Source organism: Leptonychotes weddellii, chromosome 4 (assembly GCF_054177405.1).
Source record: "Leptonychotes weddellii isolate Sample4059 chromosome 4, ASM5417740v2, whole genome shotgun sequence".
Lineage (NCBI taxonomy): Eukaryota > Metazoa > Chordata > Mammalia > Carnivora > Phocidae > Leptonychotes > Leptonychotes weddellii.
The window spans coordinates 25,888,995-25,912,071 of NC_138372.1; positions in this window are offsets into that span (position 1 = coordinate 25,888,995).

The following is a 23,077-nucleotide window of genomic DNA, read 5'->3' on the forward strand; positions in this document are numbered from 1 at the left end:
CCGGCCTCTACCTGAGGTCACAGGTCTTGCCGAGAGGGCCCCCCCGACCCAAGTGACAGCCACACATGCCGTCCTGCTTCTTTCCATCTTTTTCCATCCATGTTTGCTGGGGTGCTGGGGTGACTTCACTACGGTCCAGGACAGGATGCTACTGTCTGCTTCTCCCCACCACCCTCCACCCCGCGCCCCCCCAGCCGCAGCTGAGGACCAGGGGCAGCAGGTCCTGGGCTGCATGAGGCTGCGGCAGAGCCAGGTGGGGTGCAGTGGGGGAGAAGGAAGCTGTGGAGCCATGACTCAGGGATGGATTTATTTTTCTGGCTCCTAAGAGGCAGCAAGGGAGGGAGACAGGCAGAGGGGGGCCTTTCAGGATTCGTGACGCATAATGCAATCAGATGACATTTAAATATTCATAAAAAAGAATGCAGATGTGAGTGTGAGACCAGTGTGGGAGGGAGGGAAAGAAAGAGATTGGGAACCACAGGCCGCATTTTCCAGAGTGAGAAAGGGCATTTGGGATCATTTAGTTTGACCTTTAACTGTGGCAGGAATTTCTTTCTGGCATCCTGACTGGCGAGGCAGGTGCCCTCGCCACCACGGACAGGGAGCTTACTCCGTCCTAAAGCAAGGTTCTCCATCTTGGGGCAACAATCCTTGCTGCAGGGAATTTGGCTGGAGAGTGGATGAGGTCTGGCTTCCTGAGGAGCCAGGGAGGGAGTGGGGTGGAAGGAAACCAACACCAGTTTGGGGATCAGGAGACTTGGGTTCTTGATCCAGCCTGGATGCTCCTGGCTGTGTGACCTGAAGGAAGTCACTCCACCTCTCTGAGCCTCAGTGCCTCATCTGTGAGGCAGGGACACCTTCCTTATACGAGGAGTCCATGGGGGTTAATGAGCTGGCAGGAGCAGTTGCCTTGGCTGGCGGGGCCAGGACCCTCAGCCGGGTTGGGGGTTCTCTGGACTGCCTCTCAAGGCAGGGTCGGGGGAGACCGCCAAGGTCTGAGGGCATTTGGGCAGCCAGGGTTCATCTTTGGAGGCTCCGGGTGGCGGCCAGCTTCAGTGATTGTTATGGAGGAGGCTCGGTGGGGCACAAGGTCAGGACTCAGTCATGTCCAGCTGCTTAGGGCTGGACCGGACGTCTTCGGGGTGGGGGTGGGGGTGGAGCAGACCCAGCCGCGCAGAGCGGAAGAGATGGGATGAAATCAGGGGCCAACGAGTGTAGTTCGGCTTCTCGTCTGGCTTTGTGGTCTTGGGCAAATGTCCTAACTTCTCTGACCCTTAGTTTCTTTATCTGAAAATTATAGAAAACAAATAGCCAGAGCCTCCTGGGGATGTTCTAAAGATTAGAGAGGCAGGGTCTCTTGAAATACCAGGCGGGTGGGGGTACAGGGGCTTCCAAGAGCCATGTGGGGCCATTGGGGTCTGAAGAGGAGGTCAGCAGGCCGTTGGCTTGGCCAGACTGCCAGACTCAGCCTTATGCCTCTGAACCTGGGGCAGCAGACAGGGAAGCAGAACCCGTCCCATGCCTTTACAACCCAGGGCAGGTTAGGACACGGAGGGCCGTAGTCTCGCCTCCCGCCTGGTGTGGGCATGCCCACGACAGGCCCCCGCTGGGATTCTTGGCTTAGACTTCCTGACTGACAGGGAGCTCACTGCCTCCGGCTGTGGCCCATGGCATTGCCAGAGGCTCTGCTGGGAATTCTCCTTCAGCTAGACTGTCTTTCTCCGCGGCCCCATTAGCCCCCTGGCCCCAGACGGGCTTGGGAAGGTCTAAGAGGCTTCTGACCCCTGGGGCTGCAGCAAGAGGAGGTCAGAGCCGTAAAGAGCTGGCTTGAAGGAAGGGTCGCTACTGGGCCTCGAGCTGCCCTTCCTGCCCTGCTCGGGACACATCTGTGTCCCTCCCCATCCTCGCCCCACCCCCACCTCAGATTTGGGACTGTTCCTCTTGCTGTTCTGTCAACTTCCCCTGTGCCCTCGACTCTGTCCCTCCCACTCCTCCCCTGGGGCCTTTCCCGGTGAGTGACTCCTCTCTCGGATATCATAACCTCTGCCTCCACGCTGCCTTTCCCCCTGTAGCCTGCGAATCTCCGAACCTACGGAAGCCTCTTCCATTGTAAAAACAAGCCAACGAAGAGACAAATAACGACACCCCTCCTGAGACCCGGTGGCTCCTGTGGCTTCGATCCCGTCCTTTTTGCCTTGAAGCCAAGTTTCCCCAGCAGCTTCTACTCCCCATCCTCACTTCCTCATCTCCCATGACTGTAGTTGGTCTTCTGCTCCCACAAAGACCTTTCCGAGGTCACCAGTGGCATCCGTGATGCTAGGCCCTCCGGACACCCCTCAGTCCTTACCTTGGCTCCCGTCCTGCCTCTCTTGGCTCCGGTTTTCTGCCCCCATGTGGCCCCACGAGGCTCTTCAGTATTCATGTCCTCCAGGGGTCGGCCCCTGGCCTTCTTTTCTTTCTACTCCTATACGGTCGGGTCAGTCCACCCATTGGGTGACCATGCTTGCCATCTGCTTGCCAAGGACTCCTGAATCTCTACCACCAGCCTGGGCCTCCCTCCCGAGCACCAGACCTGCATATCCAACTGCCCGATGGCCAGCTCTATCTGGATGCCCTTCACGCTCACCACGTCCAACATGGAGTTTGTCATCTTCCTCCCCAGGGCTCTCTGTGTCAGGGAATGTCAACTCTACCAACCCAGGTGCCCAAGCCAGAAACCTGCGGCCCTTCCCCGTTGACTCCTTACCTCTCCTACTCTCCTACTTGCATTCAATCACTGGGTCCTGCCAGCTCTACTTCCCAAGTATCTCTCTAACCTGCCCTTCCTTTCTGTTTGGAAGGAATATTTCCTGCTTAGATCATTCACACAGCCCCCTACCGGTGTCCCAGCCTCTAGTCCCCAGATGCCAGCAACACGGGCAGTGCTCTGCCCCAGCGCGGAGAGGAGGCGGGTGCAGACGTCACTGACGCAGGTCTCTCGAACCTGGGACAGATCAGGAGTTCTGTTTCCCTGTGACTCGGGGCCTGGCTTCAGGGAGAAGGGATATGTGCACACGCGGGCATGCGTGTGTGTATATCGTGTGCCTGCCTGTGTGTGCGCATTGCCTGTGTGCGTGAGCACGCTGGAGGGGGTGTGATCCAGGAAGGGCTCCCATCCCCACTGTCCCTAGAGATGTTTCCCAAGAGCCTGTCTCTTGCCAGTCACCCGCCCACACGGGAGAACAAAGCTCTTTCCAGCTGACTGCTGCCCATGTTTGCTGAGACAAGAGTTGTACATCTCAATTTTTATCACATGAAAATGAAATAAAGAACGCTGGACTAGCTCCCGAAGAAACAATACTGCAGGGAGAGACAACTCCTTTGCTGCCGAGTCCCCTGCTCCCCTCTGCACCTCCCGGAAGAGCTGTCCCCGCTGAGATGTCAGCACTCTTCTCTCTTTGGGGCCTTCAAAGAGGGTGTCATGGCTCTTACATTTAAAAACACAAGGAGAGTTAACTGCGCCGCAGCGGCGAGAGACGCGGTTCCAGAACACGCTGAATGGTTGCTGCCAGCTGGTGCAGCTCGCCTCCGCGGTCCTGCCTTGATGTGGCTGCCTTCACTAGGCGAGATGCTTTCCTTCTCAATTAGGAAAAATCCACAGCTCTATGCCCCACATGGGAGGGGGCAGTGCTGCAGGTAGCCCTGGGGGAGCAGGGACAGAGGCCACACATACCTCCCTTGGCCAGGGTTTCAGCCCCAGCCTGGCCTGGACCAACGGGCTGGCTTCCCTTTGGGTCCTTCCCTCCTGCCTTCCCTTCCTCTGTCCCTCCCACTGGTTCACACAATAAACGTGAACTTGAGCCGCTTCCTGCTCCATGCCAGGCCCCTGGGTAGATCTGAGGACACAGAGGAATAAGATGTGTATCGTCCCCTCCCTGGGGGAGCCCAGAGCTACTCAAAGACACTGATGGGAAAATGGGTAAGCCCAGATGCCAGCTAGCCTCTTTCTGTTCCTTAAGATCAGATTGATTCCAACCCTCGTTCCACAGCCTGGATGTCCAAAGCCTCCCAAGATTCCTGCACGTTCCTGGAGGCTTTCTCCTATGTAGTGTGGTCAGGAGCACAGACTGGGGGCAGACGCCCAGATTCAAGTCCAGCTCGCCCCCTGCTAGAGCGACCCACAGTACTCAGCAGCTCTGTGCCTCTGTTTCCACATCCCTAGGAGGCAGCCCGCCGTGGTACCCGCTTCATGTAGTCAGCACTTAGGGCAGAGCCTGGCATATCGTGAGCCCCAGGAAAGATTAGCTCTTTAGTCTCATTGTCATTTCTAGCTCTGGGCTCCTGCTTGCATTGAATTAATTCAGTTTGTGCATCTTTTCACCCCCCCTGCTGGTGCTGTCAGTTCTACCCTAAGTCTGTGCTCAATCCTTTTCTTGATGGACCTCAACCCTTTTCTTTCTGTTCCGTTAAAAAAAAAAATCAGCCTCACCCCTAAAACAAAGCATGGCTGGGCACACAAAGTCCCTGTGGGTAGCAGACATTTCCAAAGGAAAGTGAGAAGGGACTTACAGATTACAAGGCCAGCAGCGTAAAAGACCATCTTTGATATTTCCATTCCTATAAGCCCCTCAGTGTTTCCACCACGTGAGCGTCAGCCTCCTGCTACATTGTTTTATTATTTTCCCCTTTGCTCCCCTCCGTCTCTCTCCTACCTCCAAATTCCCACTTATTTCCCATGCAGAGCAGTTTAACTAGCTCTTTTGGCTCCTTGTCTCTTGTCAAATCATACCCTCGGGACGTTACCTCCCCCCAAGGGCCCTATCAAGGTATTTTCTTATACAAAGACGCTGGCTTCCCTGAGAGGAATTCTGCTGTCGGATGTTGTAGCACTCAGGATCTAGCCAGGGAAAGAGGAGCCCCGGTAAACGTGTAGGACAGGAAGGATTTAATGCAGGGCGTTGGTGCCACAGAGGATGGAAAGGTAGAGACGGCAAACAGCACTGGCGTGTAATACGCTGAAACACATCCATGCAGGAGAGAGCCCCTGTCCCAGTCCCCCGCGGGTCCAGCGTTTGGGCCCGCACCCCTAGTCTGCACGAATGGGGTCTGGGGCGAGGGCAAGCTTCCGGGATCACCAAGCAGAGGAGTAGCAAAAGCAGGGGTGCCATCGTGGACATGGGAACAGCCCCGGGGAGGCTGGAGGCGGGCCGACCTTCAGGAAGCTGCGGTCGACAGTCCAGGGAAAGAAAACCATCAGCGGACCCCAGTTTGCTTCCCGGCCTCTCTGCTGGCAGGCACACAGCAACACACCCACCCTGCCAAGGATGAGATCTGCGTGGGGCACTGGCCCATCTTTTTACAGATGGGGAAATCGAGGCCAGTGGACAGAGGCTTGGCCCCAGTCACAGAGCAAGCGGGGACCAAGGCTGGGGGTCCTGCAGCCCAGCCGAGGGCTCTCCCCTGCGACCCTCCCCAGATCTGCTAACAACAGCACATGAGTCAGGAGGAGCAGGAGAAGAGAAGAGGACGCAAAGGTGAACAGAACCTTCAGATTCCGCTCCGAGGGAGACAGCAGAAACTAATGAGATCTCTGCAGGACGCAACAGAGCTGGGAGAGGCCTTTGAATGGCTGCAAGGGAAGGCACCACCGAGCAGTCAAGGACACACACAGCCTACTTCTGGGAGGGAGGGGTGAGAGGCAATTAGCAGTGGTGGGGAAGCGGCCGCCAGCCCACTCTCCAAACAGACCTGACACAAGGCCCTTGCTCTCTGCCTGTTGACCTCAACCCATCTCATAAATGCACAGCTTGTGAGGATGAAAGGCTGTTGTTCGGAGAGGGAACGTCTGGTCCTTCTTGGGTCAGGTGGGGCCAATCTGGTCTCATTTAAAAGAGACAGAGATGGACTCTGGGCAAGTTAAGCGGCAGGGCCTTGAGGTTCTCTCAGACTCAGGTGGGGACCGGAGGCCTGGCCTCAGACACAGGGCGGAGCTAGGGGGGTGGTGGGCCAGGCCGAAGGGAGTGTGCGCTCCAGCCCGGACAGGGTCGGGGTGGGCTGCCGGGGCCCCGGCCACCCTCCGACAGTCCCCTCTCCCATGGCGTCCCTCCAAGAGTCACATGGGAAGGTGGACAGAAGTCTCACGCCCGTGGTCTGGCTGCACTGGGGTCAGAAGAAAGAAAAAGCCATCTTCACGGCCCAAGGGCCATCACTGGGAATTTTCTTCCTGAGAAGACAGTGCAGGAGAGGCGCCCTCACCCTGGTCCCTGCTCCCCCAATCCAGGTGATATTAGGAACTGGGTTAAGACCCAGTAATCAACACCCCACAAATACTCATTGTGGCTCTTACTTAGAAGGCCCACAGAGGAGAGGCACCTGCCCACCACTACTACTGACCTAGTGTGGCAGCCCTGCTAATGGCTTAATGGGAAGTCTCCCTTCCAAGGGTCTGTGAGAGGGCAGGGGTTGGCTGTGGACTGGTTTTGGATGAGCTGCCTTCCCTCCCTGAGCACAGAGGGGCTGTGGTGTTCCACGGCAGGTCCTCTCTTCCCCCTCTTCTCCAGGTCTACCTGGAAGAAGTCCTTTCTGCATGGAGACTGGGTGGCATAACTTTGAAGTGGACCCTCAGGGGCCCCAGGCAGGCTAGGGGTGGTGGCAGCAGGGGCCCAGCTGTGGAAGGAGGTGGCCGACCCAGTGTCTGGACCGGGCAGAGAGGAGAGGTGGGAGGAAGCTAGGGGGAGCTGCCTGGGGCTCCTTGGCCCTGCCCTGGTTCCCTGGGGCCGCCTCCCCCAGTGCCCTGGTCCCGGTCCTGGAGCCACCCTCCTCCGTCCAACCCTCCTGCTCTCTCTCTTCCCCCAGGGGCGCGGGGTTTCATTTAAGCTGCAGCAATATCATCTCAGGCAATCATCTCTCCCCGTCCTTTTTCCTCTGGCAGCTTGTCACTGTTCACTCTGTAGCCAGGACATATTTAAAAGAGAGAAACTTTAAATTAAGTTTGGGAGAGTTTAAATGAAAGAAAACAAACCCTCACTATTATCACAGGTAAGAAAAAAGCTTCTGGCTCCTGGTGGAGATTTGCAGGCTTTCCTTCATCTTGGAGCTAGGAAGAAACTCATGAAGTTTTTACCCTCACCCCCTGCCACCCCCACCCCCTGCGACCCAAGTGCCAGGTTAATTGAATAGGAAGCCCGTCTATCTCAAAGCGGCCGAGGACTGGCCCAGCTCAGGAGGACAGGGCTCAGAGGCTCTGCAGGGTGAGAGGGAGGGGGATTCTTTCATTTCAGCAGCCTAAGCCTCTCCTTGTGGGGAGGGGAGATGCTTGCAAGGAAGGAAGGAAAGAAGGAGGCAAGCCCAGCCTCCACCTGTAGGCTACCTGGGCCTCGGGGAGGAGGGGCTGTCCTGACCATGACCCCCTGGGTGAGGATCTCCTGGGACTAGCCCGGCTGTAATGGGTCCCCACCCTGTGCTCAGCCCTGTCCAGGGTGCTGCTGAGGGAGCATGAAAGAAGGGGATAGGTTGTATGGATCACTCCATTTCTTCCTGTACTCACTGCCTTCCTCCTTCCCGGTGTGGGGGCAGGGGGCACTGGGATGGAGGGCAAAGGCATTTATCAGCTGGGGAACGGAGCTTGACCATGCCAAGAATCGACTTTCGTGTCTTCCACTAAGCTACTCCTCTGTCCCTTCCTCCCTTGGTTCTAGGTTCTTGGGAGCCCAGATCTCTTGGACTCATCTCGGACGGGCATCTGTAGAGCATCCAATGTGGTGAGGTGAGCCTGGGGCCACCTCCTACTCAGGTACCGCATCTCCCGGGAGAGCACGAGGTGGGTGGCCAGGCTGGCTCTGCTCCAGGCATTGGGACAACTGCTTATTCTCCTCTTCTTTCCTTGTCTCTTTTCCTGTCTGTGGTGAGATTTAGGAGGCAAGGATTTGGGGTGTGAATGGGGCAAAACGTGCCAAACACGCTATTGGACCCGTTCGCTGTTGTCAGCCTGGGAGGTGGACTGAGCCCCTTGAATCCCTCGTGGTCCACCTGGGCCCTCAGACAGCAAGCGGGGTTTGGGGCTAAGCTTTAGTACTTGGGGAAGCGCCTCTGCACCCCCTCTTGCCTACCCTATGGCAGCAGCTGGCTGCTCGGGGTTTAGAGGTTGTGTCCCTGCAATCTGTCTGAAACATTAACTCCCCTAACGCAAGCACTTACGATGGGCCACCCTCAGGACTATGAGCTTCACTGACATTGTCTCTCTCTTTTTTATTGAGGTAAGATTTATGAAACATAAAACATGTGATGAATATATCCTCCTATCCTTTTGTCTAATATTTGTCTAGTTTATTTTATTTTTAAGATTTTATTTATTTGATGAAGAGAGACACAGTGAGAGAGGGAACACAAGCAGGGGGAGTGGGAGAGGGAGAAGCAGGCTTCCCGCGGAGCAAGGAGCCCGACGTGGGGCTCGATCCCAGGACCCTGGGATCATGACCTGAGCCGAAGGTAGACAGACGCTTAACGACTGAGCCACCCAGGCGCCCCTGTCTAGTTTATTTTAAAGATTGAGTTTTTAATTCATCTGAAATTTAGTTTTGTGCATGATATGAGGTAAGAATCTACATTTATTTATTTTCCGGATGGTGATCCAACGGACTCAACATCACTTACTTTTTCTTCCCTTATTTAAATGACCACCTTTATCTTACACTAAATTCATATATGCATTTATTGAATTCCTACTCTTTGCCAGGCACTATTCTAGGCACTGAAGATACAGCAGTGGACGAGACAGACAAAAGAAAGCAGAAGAAAACCATAAACAGTATGAGGATGCAAAATTCTATGATCAATTTTGACAACAAATACAACTGGATTAAATTTCCCTAATGTAAAACAAGAACTCTTGGTTTGGATCAAAAAATGTAAACTTATTTCTATTCTAGTCCAAGAATAGTCAAATAAACCAGAGAATTGAAGAGAAAGCCCAGACACAGATCCTAGCACTTAAAATTGGTGAAAAGGTGCCCTTTAGAATGTGCGGTAAAGAATGGATTAGTTACCACGTGACATTGGGGCAAGTGGTTGATTATTTGGAAGGGAAGAATGTTAGATCCTCTGCCTCGGCGTCATCAAAATAAATTCTAGATGGATGAGTCGCTTAAACTATTAAATTTTAGAAGAATCAGAAGGAAATATGGGCGAATATCTATCTGATTTTGTAGTAGTGAGGAAGGTATTTGTGAGCACAGTGTTTTGAAGAACACACAAAGGGAAAGAATGACAAATCTGAAAACATATAAATCAAACCATAATGTAGATCAAAAGATCATAAACAAAATTAAAAATCAAACAACAAACTAGGAAATAATATTTGTAACATATATGGTAGTTGAGGTGAAGAACTCTTACAGATCAATAAGAAAATCCAAAACCCTATTAGAAAAACGAGCAAAGGACATAAATCAGAAATCTACAATAGAAAACGATACATGGCCAATAAATATATGAAAAATTTCAGCATCATTAACAATAAAAGAAGCTCAAATTAAAACAATGAGACATATAGCTTGCTTGTCATCTTAGCCAAGCTTTTAAAAAATCGCAGTACTTCGGAATGGTAAAGGTTTGAAGGAAAGAAAATTCCTCTGTCCTATGGTGGGAGTGTGAATTGTCACAACCCTTCGGTAAGGCAATTTATTTACATGGATCAAAGGCTTTAAAATGTCTAGACCCTTTGATAAAACAATTCCATTTATAGCCATTTCTCCAAAGGAAATAATTAGACATGTGCACAAAGATTTATTTCCAAGGAGGTTCCTGGCAGCATAGTACACAATAACAAAAGAATAAAAACAAACAGAAAATGGCGATAATTTACTTAGGATCCCCTACACTAGGGGATTTGTTGAATAAACTATGAGGGAATGTTATGAGGCCATCAAAAATCATGTTTCCAATCATATTTAGTTTTCAAGAAGGTGCCCAGAGTATAAAGTCAAGTGGAAATAAAGAGACTGCTGGACTGTATTGATTGTATGGGTGATAAATTTCCAAGTAAGTCGGCTCAATTACATGACCTGTCTCTGCTTCTACCCAGTCCCCACTGCCTGCTGCTTCTGCTAGGTGCTGCTTGTCTCCTCAGCTCTGCCTTCCCTCTGGGGTCTCTGCCTTTCCCCAGGAGAACCTTAGCTTTCCTGGGCACGGCTCCTCTCGCAGGCACCCTTATCCTCCATGGGCTTCCAACATCTCCAGCCAGACCCACCGTCAGTGCATTGGAATCACCCAGTACCAAAGCCTAGTCGGGACTGTCAAGTTCTAGAATCCCAACCCGAAAGAGCTAAATGAGAAGTTATTGGTTCACAAGCCATGGGAGGTTGAGAGATGTACTCAGAATTCTAAAATGACCAGAGCCAGGAGTTTGACGTCCTCCAAAAGCTCCCACTCCATTTCTCACCTCTGCTTCTCTTGATGCATTGGCTCTGTTGTCTCCTACTCAGACTGATCTCTCCCACAGGGTGGGAGAGGTTGTCACCAATAATTTTGAGGATCACATCTCATGGCTTTGCCTTCAGAGAAAGACTGACCCTTTTCCCTTAGTTCTGATTTGAAATTCTCAGAGAAGATGCCTGATTGGCAGGACCTGGGTCATGCCCTCTCCCATGTGGTGATAAGGTTCACTCCTGTGATTGACAGCTTCCCCTTGAACCATGGGGTTGGCATAGGAGATGAAGCAGCTGCCCAGAAGAAGGGAAGGGAGCAGAGGGGCGGGCAGGCCGGTCAAACTCCTCTTTCTCAGTGGAATGCCAAAGGAGTATGTTAATGTCCCCAAGGTCTTAGGGGGGATTTTAGTCAAATTGCTCTTTTTATTTTTGCATAAGGTCCCTTTCTCCTTCACAGGAACATAGACAGGAGTCCAGAGGGTGGGGCCGTGGGAAAATCACTCTTCAGGCTGAGGCTCAGAGCTCACCCATTGTCACTTCCTCCCACCTACTGTTGGTTGGAGCCACCCATTTGCCCAAGGCCAAAATCAACTGAGGGGAACATTATCAAATCACTTTTTATCACTTGTTTTAAAGAGTCAGCTTATAAAACGACAACCATATACTACTATACTCCTATTAGAATGACTAAAGCAAAAAAAACCCCAAAAAACAACAACCAACCAAAACTGATGACACCAAGTGCTGGTGAGGATGCAGAGAAACCGGAACTCTCCTGCATTGCCAGTAGGAAAGCAAACTGATAGAGTACCTTTGGAAAACCATCCAACAGGTTTTTATAAAATTAAACATACACTGACCGTGTGGCCCAGCGAGTCTACCCCCAGGCATTCACCCAAGAGAAATGAAAACTTACACTAAGCTAAAGAGGCCGGATTCAGAAGGCTACATACCATCTCACTCCATTGTATGAGACACTCTACAAAAGGAAGGACTGTAGGGCCAGAGAACAGAGAATGGATTTTAAAAAATGATTGACAACAAAAGTGGTCCTTTCTAAAAACGTCTTTTGTTTCCTTTGGTGAGTTGTTTTTGTAAGAAGCCTCTTCTCCTTAGCCTAGACCCGTCTGGCCACTGTTTTGTATTCAGGATATTGTTTAGCTTGTATTGCTTGGTGTTTCCCCTTTCTGCTACTGAATGAAAAACATTTCTCTCTGAAGCTGGTATTTAACCATAATCAGGGAGGGTGGATCCTCCTTGGTTCTACTCAGTCTACCTGGTAGCAATTCTTCTATCTGATTTCAAGCAAGGCCAGTCTGCATAACTGCTTTTCCAGGTAGTCATGGCTGGGTTTGACCCCGGCTGCAGCTCTGCAGGCTTCTGGCACGAGGAACAGCGTCCAAGGGGTACCCCGAGTTGCCAGGGCAGCAGGCCCGAGAGTTGGGGAATCCAGGTGTAAAAGATGACGGTGGCATCTTTGGTGAGGCTTGAAAGAGAACACCAATGGGGAGAGGGACCCCTGGACAAAGGAGACTCAGGCTCCAGATGGCTAGGCTAGGCGACAACCAAGCCTGAAGAGGTTGCAGGCCTGAGTGGACTTGGCTGGGGATTTCAGACAGGGACAGTAAGTCTATCACCTGGCCTTCTCCCAAAGAAAGACCAGGAATGTGGCGAAAGCAAGGCATGAGGCTTGCCAACACTTGGGCCCTCCACTCTGCCCAATTTCCTCTGTAACTGAAACCCTTCTTGCCCTCCCATGTGAGTCCCAGCCCAGATCCTCAGTAGGCAGAGGACGCACTCACAATGAGCAGGTTGGTGGCTAAGAAGTCTGCATGATTCTGCAGAGGTGTGCTCCCCAAGGCAGATGATGGGTTGGGCTGGGGCCCCTGGCTCCTTCCTCTTGTCCCTGAAATTACCTCTGGTTAATGAGGGACTCTCTTCCACCCCACCTGCCCCCAGTCTGCTCTGCACAGGCGGGCAGCTTGCTGGTCTCCTTGGGCTGACCTTGGTTTGGAGGCTGCCATGGGCAGTGGCCGCATTAGGACCCAGGGCTAGAGCAGCACCTGCCGTCCCCACCCCAGTTATAGAGCCCCCCCCAACTTAGAGCCATGACTCCCTTATCCCTGGACGCCTCTCACTTTCCTGGATCAAGCTTCCAGCGTGGCCTGGCTGGTGTGTGATCTTGGGAAAGTCCCTTCTCCTTGGCTCGGCGGTCCTCTGTCAACCATCCAGGACAGTGACTGGTCCTGGGAAGGGACATGAGAACTGGGGGTGGTGGGTCTTGAACCCAGGGAGGGTCACCTTTTTCTACTAGGTCTGGGCTGAGCTGAGCTGGCCTCTGCCTATGGAGGGAGGAGAAGCCAGGCAGAGAATGTTCACTGGGAGACCTTAGCCATGTGTGTTGAGCTAAGGATTCAGGGAAGCCACATCCAGTAGCGGCTGGTTGTAGGCGACTGCGTGTGGAGCTTCCCTTCTGTTATCCTTGGACCTTCTGCAGGACCTTGTTACACATCCCCATCTGGTCTCAGATGTGTTGCCGGAAATGTTGAAAGAGCCTCATCCCTGTTTGGGACAGAGTGGCAAGGGGAGGTTGGGCCCCTGTTTTCTCTGAAGCCCCCTTGGTGGTATGGGCCCGGGGCCAGGGGGGCAGGGGGGTTGGCACCCACAGCAGGGGTGACCATGAGCATGTGGCAGTTTGCAGAAGAGGCTTGAGGATAGATGGTGGTGGGTGTGCGCTGGGGGACCGTTGTGGGCAGCACGCTGGGGGCATTTTGAGGTGGGGTAAGCTCTTGTGAGGGCAGGTGGTGGTGGTGGGCAGTCCAAGTATTGTCCTTTAAGAATTCCTGGGAATGTGACCTCCTTCTGCAGTCCAGCTGAGGAGGTGGGGACATTCTGGCTGCAGAGGGAGGCAGTATGAAGTGGCTCCCTGAGTCTGGGGGTCAGGGGTGCATTCAAGAGGGCTGCTGTCTGAGTGGATCTCAGAGGGCACATCAGTGAACATCTTTATTCAGAAACCTTTGTGTCTCAAACTATTTCTTCAGGACAAATTCCTAGAAGTGAAATTTCTGTGCCAAAGCCTAGGGGCCACAGTCAAAATTCTTTTGTCTGTAGTGACAGAACCCCCTTCAAGCTGATGTATCAAGACTGAACAAGTGTGGGCCGGGGGAGTAGTAACTCACCTGCAGTGGAGAAGCTCAGGGGCTAGACACGGCTTCCATCACGATGGGGCCCGGGACTCAGTCAATGTCATCAGGGGCTCAATCTCTCTCCCTTCACCTCTAGCTCAGCTCTCTCCCAGTACCCGCTCCTGGAATCCCGGGAGCTCCTGCTGGTATCCCACCAGCTCAGCCATCGGCCCAAAAGAGAACATCTCTTTCCTCTTTGGTCCTCAAAAGTCCCGGGCTGAGTCTCACTGGACTGGCTGGTGTCCCTGAATCAGACACCAAAGGCGGGGAGATGACACAGAGCCTCCATTGGCCTTGGGTTACACAACTACTCCTGGAAGCTGGAGGTGTTGTTCACCCAAGCCAGTGGACCGAGAGTGAGGGAAGGGGGCTTCCCAAGGGAAAATCAGGATCCTAGAACCAAAAGATGCTGCATAGCAAGCCCCACGGATGTCCACTCCTAGCAGGGACATTTCTAACCCTCTCAATGTTCCATCAAAACTTATTTTAAGCAATCACTCAGTGGCCGTGGAGACCTCGCTGGAGCAGAGGACTGAAATTTCTGGAAGGCCAGAAATCCTCTAGAGAATCCTTTGTTACAGATGGAAAACCACTGCATGTCAGGAGCGTGGCCAGGCTTTGTTCTAGGCCCAGGGGGCCACTGCCTGCAGAGAGTGTCTCTCCTGTGTGGGGCAGATGGTCAGAGTCAGTGGGTCACAGTCCATGGGCACTTGGGCCTCCGGTGGGGGGCGGGCAGGGAAAGATTGCGTACTGACTTCACGTGGACGTGCATGGCTGGAGGCTCCAGGGGCCGAGATAAAGGAAAAGAATGGGGAAGGATGGTCTTGCCAAGGGGCTTAGACTTGACCTTGGGCAACGGGAAGCCAGTCAGGACTCAGAGTGGGAGAGTGATTCGGGCAGATGTGTGTCTTAGTCTGTTCAGGCTGCCGGGACAAAAGCCACAGCCTGGCTATTTTAAACAGCGGAGTATCTCACTGTTCTGGAGCCTAGGAAGTTCCAATTCAAGGTGTGGCTGATTTGGGTTCTGATGAGAGCCTTCTTCCAGGCCTGTGGACGGCTGACTTCTCACGGTGTCCTCACATGGTCTCTCCTTGGTGTGTGCACAAGGAGACAGAGCTTTCTCTCTCTCCCCCTTCTTGTGAGGCCCCTACTCCCATCACGAGGGCCCACCCTCATCTACCCCTAGTTACCTCCCAAGGGCCCCGCCTCCAAACACCATCACAGTGAGGGGGTGGGCTTCGACCTAGGAATTTTACGGGGTGCAAGCATTCAGTCCCTAACAGGTGGTTTGGGCACGCATGGGGGGGACTGATGACCTGTGGAAGGTGAAGAGTACTAGAGGGCCACGCCCCTGTCTTCCCCCACGTCTCCGCCTCCTGTGTCGGTCCAGTCCCCAACCCCCTCAATCTCCTACCCTCCCCCTGCTTCCCTCTTCCTTTTGTCTCCTTGGAGGATGGGGAGCTGCCTTCCCAGAAATAGAAGTTTATGGGGAAGTTTATCCTTGGCACGAGAGACATTCACCTCACTCCAGAAAACCCCCGGTAAAATAAATCTAATTAAATCTGTTACTGTTCACAGAGACTAGTTTTGTGGGCAATTGACCTGTTTTATTTATTATGTAAACCATCATGAAACCCAAGCTCCATATTATTTATGCTAATGGAAGGGACTAGGTAATAAATCCCGCCTGAGGGTGTGGGCAGACCAGATGGTGTGGTGGCATTTGATGGCTCGTACCGGAGGAACCTGTGCCAGATGTCACTCCCAACCCCAGGAGAAGGGTTGGGGGCTCTGGGAGGGGGCAGCATGGAGTCCTGGGGGCAGCTTCACTCTCAGCAAATTGCAAAGTGCTAATGAGACGAGGGGGGCTTTCTGGGTCACCTCCCTCTCGGAGGAAACTCCAATCTGTGTTCTCTCCCTTGGGGAGACGGGAATAAAAATAGATGGTGCTCCTCCCAGGTGCCACGTCCTTGGGCAGCCTCTGCCATCTCCATGGTCACATTCAAGTTGCACGAGAACCCTGAGAAGTAAGTCTTCTTTGTCCTATATCACAGGCAAGAAACCTGAAGTTTAGTGTCGGAACTGAGGTTTGAACCCAATGTGTTTGACTTGCAAGCCTCGGGTCTTACCAGGGAACGTGGCCTTGGATTAAACAGATCCAGGAAGGAAGGAAAGGCATGAACCAAGAGGGACAAGAGGAAGAGAGGAGGAAGGCAAAGAGGGGAGGGCCGGAGAAGGGGAGAAAGGAAAGATTGGAAAAGGGGCAGGGCAGACGGGAGGAGAGCAAAGGAAGGTAGGGAGATGGGGCTGAGTCGGGGGGAGGAGAAGGACAAGGGACAAGGGACAGGAGGATGGGGTAAGAGGCAGTGAGGTATTTTCTTCTGCCTCAGAGTGCAAGCTGGCCCTAGATTTTCAGGGGAGATAGAGTTGGTTACATGAGGACAAGTGCAGGGACGGTCCACATGCAAGGGGGAACTGTTTCTAGTTGGGAGGGCAGCTGCCTCTTAGAGAAAAGAAAAGCAGGGAGCTTATTTACAGCTGAAGGCTGAGAGCATCAGCCCTTCAAAGAAAGGAAGAAAGGAACACAATTCAGGAGGCAGAGAGGAGAAGGATCTGAGTTTCCAGGAGCCTTGCAAATAAGCAGAGTGGGCGACCGGCTCGTAGCTGCTCCTCCCCAACCTGCTGCAGGTGACACCGGGCAGACGCATTGTTCCGTCTGCTGAAGGTCAGGTACAGATTCTTGTTTTCCTTGCTTGTTGCGGGTCAAGGGGCCAAAAGAGAGGAATTGAATCCCCGAAGCGGCTGGATTTATCTTCAGGCAGTAAGGCACAATTAGAGCAATGCAGAGAGGAATAAAATCAGAGAAGGAAGACACTGGGGCTACCGTGGGGAGCGGTTTGGACTAGCCATGCGAACTTGAACAAGTTACTTCGTGTCTGTGAGCCTCCATTTCCTCAGGGGGCCCACCTCCAGTGTTGTTGGTGAGGACTGAACAGGGCGAGGTGCGCGCCAGCAGGGTGCCCAGCACAGAGGAGGTGCCTCTGAGGTGGGGTCACACTCTGCAGTGGGGCGTTGCATGCAGGGAGTTTAGCTGGGGCTCTGGGGAGGGCAGGGCACTGGACTGGGAGGAAGGAGCTGGGGAGTGATGCACTTGCACGCAAGCCCTTGGCTCACAGGGAGCTCTGCAGCTCAGGTGGGCTTGCGTCAAAGGGTGACCAACTGACCCAGTTTGCCCGGGATCTGCAGGGTTCCCAGGATACAGGACTCTCAGCGCTAAAACTGGAGAAGTCCTAGGTGAACTGGGACACAGTGGCCGTTCCTTTGGTGCCGAGTTATCCTGCCTTTGTGGCATATGGGCTGGACCTTTATATCTCACTTGATGTGGGTTGTCTCCAAGGAGGGGACTTGACCGTGGGCAAGGTGACTCTCCTTGACTGAGATCAATCCCTGGAGAAGCACTCGGCTGTGAGCCGTCAGTTGTCAAAACTGTCTGGGAAGGTGGAATCTGAGCGGCACACTGTAGTATCCACTGTGGTGGCTTGGTAAATGTGAATTTTCTCCTCGCTGCTCGTGATGGAGGTCAGAGTAGTTATATAAAAAAGGTTATATAAAAAAGGTTCTCGGGGGGCGCCTGCTTCTCCCTCTCCCACTCCCCCTGCTTGTGTTCCCTCTCTCGCTGTCTCTCTCTCTGTCAAATAAATAAATAAAACCTTTAAAAAAAAAAAAAGGTTCTTGGGGCACCTGGGTGGCTCAGTCATTAAGCATCTGCCTTCGGCTCAGGTCATGATCCCAGGGTCCTGGGATCGAGCCCCGCATCCGGCTCCCTGCTCAGTGGGGAGCCTGCTTCTCCCTCTCCCTCTGTGCCCTCTCTCTCTCTCCCTCTCTCTTAAGTAAATAAATACAAAATCTTTTTAAAAATTTATAAAAAGAAGGTTCTCTAAGGCGTCACGACTGGTGTCAGCTGCTGCCATATTTTTTTTTTCTTTTAAAAGATCTATTTCTTCCAGATTGTCCAATTTGCTGGCATGTAATTTTTCATAATGTTCTTTTATAATCCTTTGTATTTCTCCTCCATTTCTCATTTTATTTGACTTCCCTCTTTATCTCTCTCTCTCTCTGTCTTTTGATGAGTCTGGCTAGAGGTTTATCATTTTGTTTCTCTTTTCAAAGAAACAGCTCCTGCTTTCATTGATCTATTCTGTTGTTTTTTGTCTCTATTTCATTGATTTCTGCTCTGATCATTATTGTTTCCTTCCTTCTACTGGTTTTAGGCTTCCATTGTTCTTCTTTTTCCAGCTTCTTTAGGTGTAAGGTGGTGCTGTTTTAGATTTTTTTTGTTTCTTGAGGTAGGCCTATATGGCTATAATCTTCCCTCTTAGGACAGCTTTTGCTGCATCCCAAAGATGTCGGACCCCTGTGTTTTCATTTTTGTTTGTCTCCATGTATTTTACTTTTTTATTTCCTCTTTGATTTCTTGGTTGGCTCATTCACTGTTTAGCAGCATGTTATTTAGCCTCCATGTATATGTGCTCTTTCAATGTTTTTCCCTTGAGATTGATTTCTAGTTTAATATTGCTGTGGTCAGGAAAGATGCTTGATAGGATTTCAGTCTTCTTGAATATATTGAGACTAGTTTTGTGGCCTAACATGTGATCTACTGTGGAGAACGTTCCATGTGCACTTGAAAAGAATGAGTAGTCCACTGTTTGGGGATGGAATGTTCCGAATATATCTGTTATGTCTATCTGGTCCAATGTGTCATTCAAAGGCACTGTTTCCTTGTTGATTTTCTATCTGGATGATCTGTCCATCGATGCAGGTTGGGTAAGCCACTTCCATCTTTAAAGGCCCAGGAGGACTCCTCTAGACCTTGGTCTTGGCTTATTGGAAAGGCAGATTCTCTGGGGGTCTGCACCCCAGACCCCCAGGGGTTCCCATCACTGGGACAGTCTCTTGGAAAGTCAACTTGGGGCAGTAGAATTAGCAGATTTCTGAGCAGGCGATCCTTTTGCTTTCCTCATGGTGATTATTTTTTCTATCCTCTAGTCTGGGAGTCCCAGACCATCTTCAACTCAGCTCATTAAAAGAATTAAAAATAATAATAGTTGATATTAGTAGAGCCCTTTCTAGTGCCAGGCACTGTTCTAAGTGCTCTACATATAGTAAATAATTTTATCCTTCCAGCCGTCCCATGAGATAGATACAGTAATCCCTATTTACCAATGCAGACCTTGAAGCCCAGAGAGGTTAAGAACCTGCTAAAGGTCACACAGCTAAGAGGCAGTAAAATGAGGATGCAGACCCAAGTAGTTTGCTTCCAGGATCTGTGCTCTTATGCACCAAGCCACAACACCACTAGACTGAGGCAGCTAAATAAATTCAGAATGAGTTTGGTCCTGCTGACAGCTCTATCCCGGCAACCTTTAATAAAATATTATTTTTAAAAATATAGGTGCAATTTGCCAGGTACTAATTCTGTATCAGACATCATGCTAATGGCTTCACCTTTATCCCCTCTTTAATTATATTCCCAAATCTATGATTCAGTTCTTATTATCCTCATTGTATACATGATTGTCACTTACCCAAGGTCACAACACTGGTGGGGGCAGTTCTGGTTACTTACTTCTGGGTAAAAAACTCTCACAAAGTTCGTGGCTTAAAAGAGCCAGCTTCTTTTTGTTTTGTTCTGGGTTTTTTTTGTTTTTTGTTTTTTTGTCTCTGACCATTTTGCGGGTGAGGCGTTCAGCCAGGTGTCGGCTGGGTGATGCTTCGGCACCACCTGGCATTGTCTGGGTCCCTTGGTGGTATTCAGCTGATTGCTGGGCTGGGCTGGAGGGCCCACGGTGGTTTCTCTCATTCGTCTGGTATATCGGTGGGCTCTGCTGGACCCTACCACGGAGTGAGTCTGTCCATCTCCAAAGCCCTGCACCCCAACATCTCTCCACCTTCCTTTACTTGCTTATCCTTTCCCTGGGATTCTCTCACTTCAGAATACTCAGCCTCCAGGCCTGGGAGAGTGGCCTCCAGGAAAATGTTGTTTGGCTGTCTGAGCCCGTCCCCACGGCAGCCTCCTCTACCTACTGCCACCCCCCGAGAGGGAAGAGCCAGCCTGGGTCAATGCTGATGCTGGCTCAGGGAAACTCCACTCCAGTCAGGTCGTGGTCATCCCCCAGCTGCCTCAGGCTGAAGACCTGCAGGATCTGAGGGGCCTTCTCTGCAGCCTCATCCCTCAGCACCCCTCCCTTGTCCTGTCCTCTCCGGCTGCACTTCTTTTTACCTGGGAGGCTGTCAGGCTTGGAGCTACTGTGACCATCTGGAAACCACGAGAGGCCTGAGAGGGGAGCTATCAGGAGAAAGTAGAGCTAAAGAGAGAGAGAGGTGCAGTCTTCCCTCCTTCTGCCCAGTGTGGCCTCTTCTGTCTCGCCTCAGGACACCTCCTAGATTTAGGGTCCACTGGATAATCCAGGACTATCTCATCTCGAGATCCTTAACTTCCTTTCATCTACAAAGACCCTGTTTCCAAATAAGTTCACACTCACAGCTTCTGGGATGTGGACACATCTTTTTGGAGACCACCATTCGATCTACGCCAGGGGCATGGGCACGGGGGGTGGGGGGGCGACGGGCCAGGGTAGCCAGATAGAGGAGATCAGGTGAGAGTGATTTCTGACAAGCAAGCAGAGAAGACTCTGCGGGGAACAGGGGACTGACTACTGGGTCAGGATGAGGCCCCAGAACTGACCAGTAGATTTGGCCCATGGAGGTCGCCCAGGGCCCATCACATGCTCACAAAGCAGCCTTCACTGTCCCTTCCTACCAGGCCTGAAACGACAGAGTTATTTGTAGATGCTTACCTCCCCTACCAGACTGAAACCCCCAAAGGGGCAGGAACCATGTGGATTCTCAGGGCCTAGTTCAGTGCCTGGCACAAGATAGAGGCTCTATAACATTTTTTTAAAAAGATTTTATTTATTTATTCATCAGAGAGAGAGAACACAAGAAGGGAGAGCGGTAGGCAGAGGGAGAAGCAGGCTCCCCGCTGAGCAAAGAGCCCGATGCAGGACTTGATCCCAGGACCCTGGGATCATGACCTGAGCCGAAGGCAGATGCTTAACCGACTGAGCCACCCAGGCGTCCCTCTATAGCATTTTTAATGGATTCCAGAGGAGGCTGGGAAGGACTGCGGGCTGATACCCTGACTGAGAACTGAATAAGCAAGGCCAGCCCACCATTTTGCACAACATCTGCCTGTTTTCACGTGATCTGACCTAAGGAATCTGCTCCCAGGTGGCCAAGAGTCAAGGATAACAGACCCTAAGGAATAGTCAAGGGACATCTGGGGCTCCCCAGGGACTCCAGACCTAGAGCAAGGCTAGGGCCTCAAAGGTGTGAGCTGATGTGGAAACTACCCTACCCTCCCTGCCTCCTCGCAGGTGAGGGTACAGAGACAAACACAGTCTCACTGGGGCCCAGGGCGGGGGTGGGCTCCTGAGACAGAAGGGATGGAGGTGGAAGGGAGCTGGAGGGCTCCACAGAGCAAGTTGCGCAAGCCAGGTCTGGGCTGGGGGGGTGGGGGGCGGTAGGAGCGCTCTGGGCTCTTCCTCTTTCTGGATGGAAATTCACCCTAAATCCTTCCCTCACACCTGGGGAGTGCTGCCCACCCTCTTCAGCCAGGGTGCCAAATGCTAATCCTGGTCTGGGCCTGGATAAGCTGCTGTTTAAATAGTCAGAGATTAGTTTTCAAATTGACAAATAAAGCCCATCTGGAGTGCTTGGAACCGGCCCCTCCAGGGCCTGACTGAGCAAACCCAGTTTAATTATCATGGTGCTCAGCCGGCAGGGGCAGGGACAGATTGGGGCGGGGGTGGTAGCTTCTTCTACCTCAGCGGTCAAGCTAGACCCTGTGCTGAGCCCGCAAGGGTCAAAGGACAGGCACGGGGTGAGCAGAACTCACTCTGCCCCTCCCGAGGAATGATGGCCACGACATCCCTCTCCTGTGCATGGTGCATGGGTGGGTGGGACTGCAGGGGACCACATGACCTGCCTTCCCTGCCTCCCACTTTCTTTCTTTTTAATTTAATTTAATTTTTTTATTAACATATAATGTATTATTTGTTTCAGGGGTACAGGTCTGTGATTCATCAGTCTTACACAATTCACAGCGCTCACCATAGCACATGCTCTCCCCAATGTCCATTACCCAGCCACCCCATCCCTCCCACCCCCCACCACTCCAGCAACCCTCAGTTTGTTTCCTGAGATTAAGAGTCTCTTATGGTCTGTCTCCCTCTCCGGTTTTGTCTTGTTTCATTTTTCCCTCCCTTCCCCTATGATCCTCTGTTTTGTTTCTCAAATTCCTCATATCAGTGAGATCATATAATACTTGTCTTTCTCTGATTGACTTATTTCACTTAGCATAATGCCCTCTAGTTCCATCCACATCGTTGCAAATGGCAAGATTTCATTTTTTTGATGGCTGCATGATATTCCATTGTATATATACACCACATCTTCTTTATCTGTTCATCTGTCGATGGACATCTCTGCCCCCCACTTTCACCGGTACCCCAGCCACTCATCCGCTCACTCATCCCTGCATCTGTCACAGGGGCACCGAGCACCTCCTGGATGCCAGGCACTGTTCTTGGCATGAAGGGGGCGAAGGCTCTGTGGTCTAGAGGTGGGCAACAGATACTGGCCAGATGATCACACAGACAAGCATTTAGTCACTGACGGTGAGATGCGCTCCGAGAGAGGCGGCCGGTGTTGGGGCTTGATGTGGTTGGCAGGGGTGAGGGGAGGCTCTGGGGGAAATGGCATTTGAGCTGAGATTTGAAGGGCAACGGGGAGTCAGCCAGGTGAGGGGGATGGGTGTGAGCCCGCGCGTGTGTGTGTGTATGTGCGCGTGCGCATGTCCGTGGTATTCCGAGCAGAGGGAACACCCAGCACCCAGGCCCTGAGGGGAGGGAGCGCGGCACCCTGGTGTACCTGAAAGAAGGCCTCTGTGTCTGGGGATGGGGAGTGAGTCCGGCCAAGGTGGGGGGCAAGCAGGAGGCAGGGTGGCCATCCCCGGCTCTGACCCAAAACACTGGGGAACCCTTGCAGGCTTCAGGCAGGTGCACGATGCTTACATTTTTAAAAGATGGACTCGTGCCCTGTGGCGATCACCCTTCCCTCTGCCTGGAATGCTGCCCCCAACCACTTGACCCCGGGGTGGGGAGAGCTCATTCAGAGACAGCTGGGCTCTCCCCTGCCCTGGCCTCGCCTGCCCACCGCCCACCGCAGAGGCTACTTGGCTGCTGCTTATTCCCACATCTGCCGCTCCCCTTGCCCTTGGCCTGGCTTTGTAGGGCCCGCATCTGCACTACGTAAATGAGGAATGAAGGAACGAACGGATGAAGTCTTGGGTCCTCAGGTTTGTCCACTCTTGCTCTTTCCTTCCTTCCGTCGCTGGCCCTGCACAGACATCTGTCCTCTCCCCTGCCG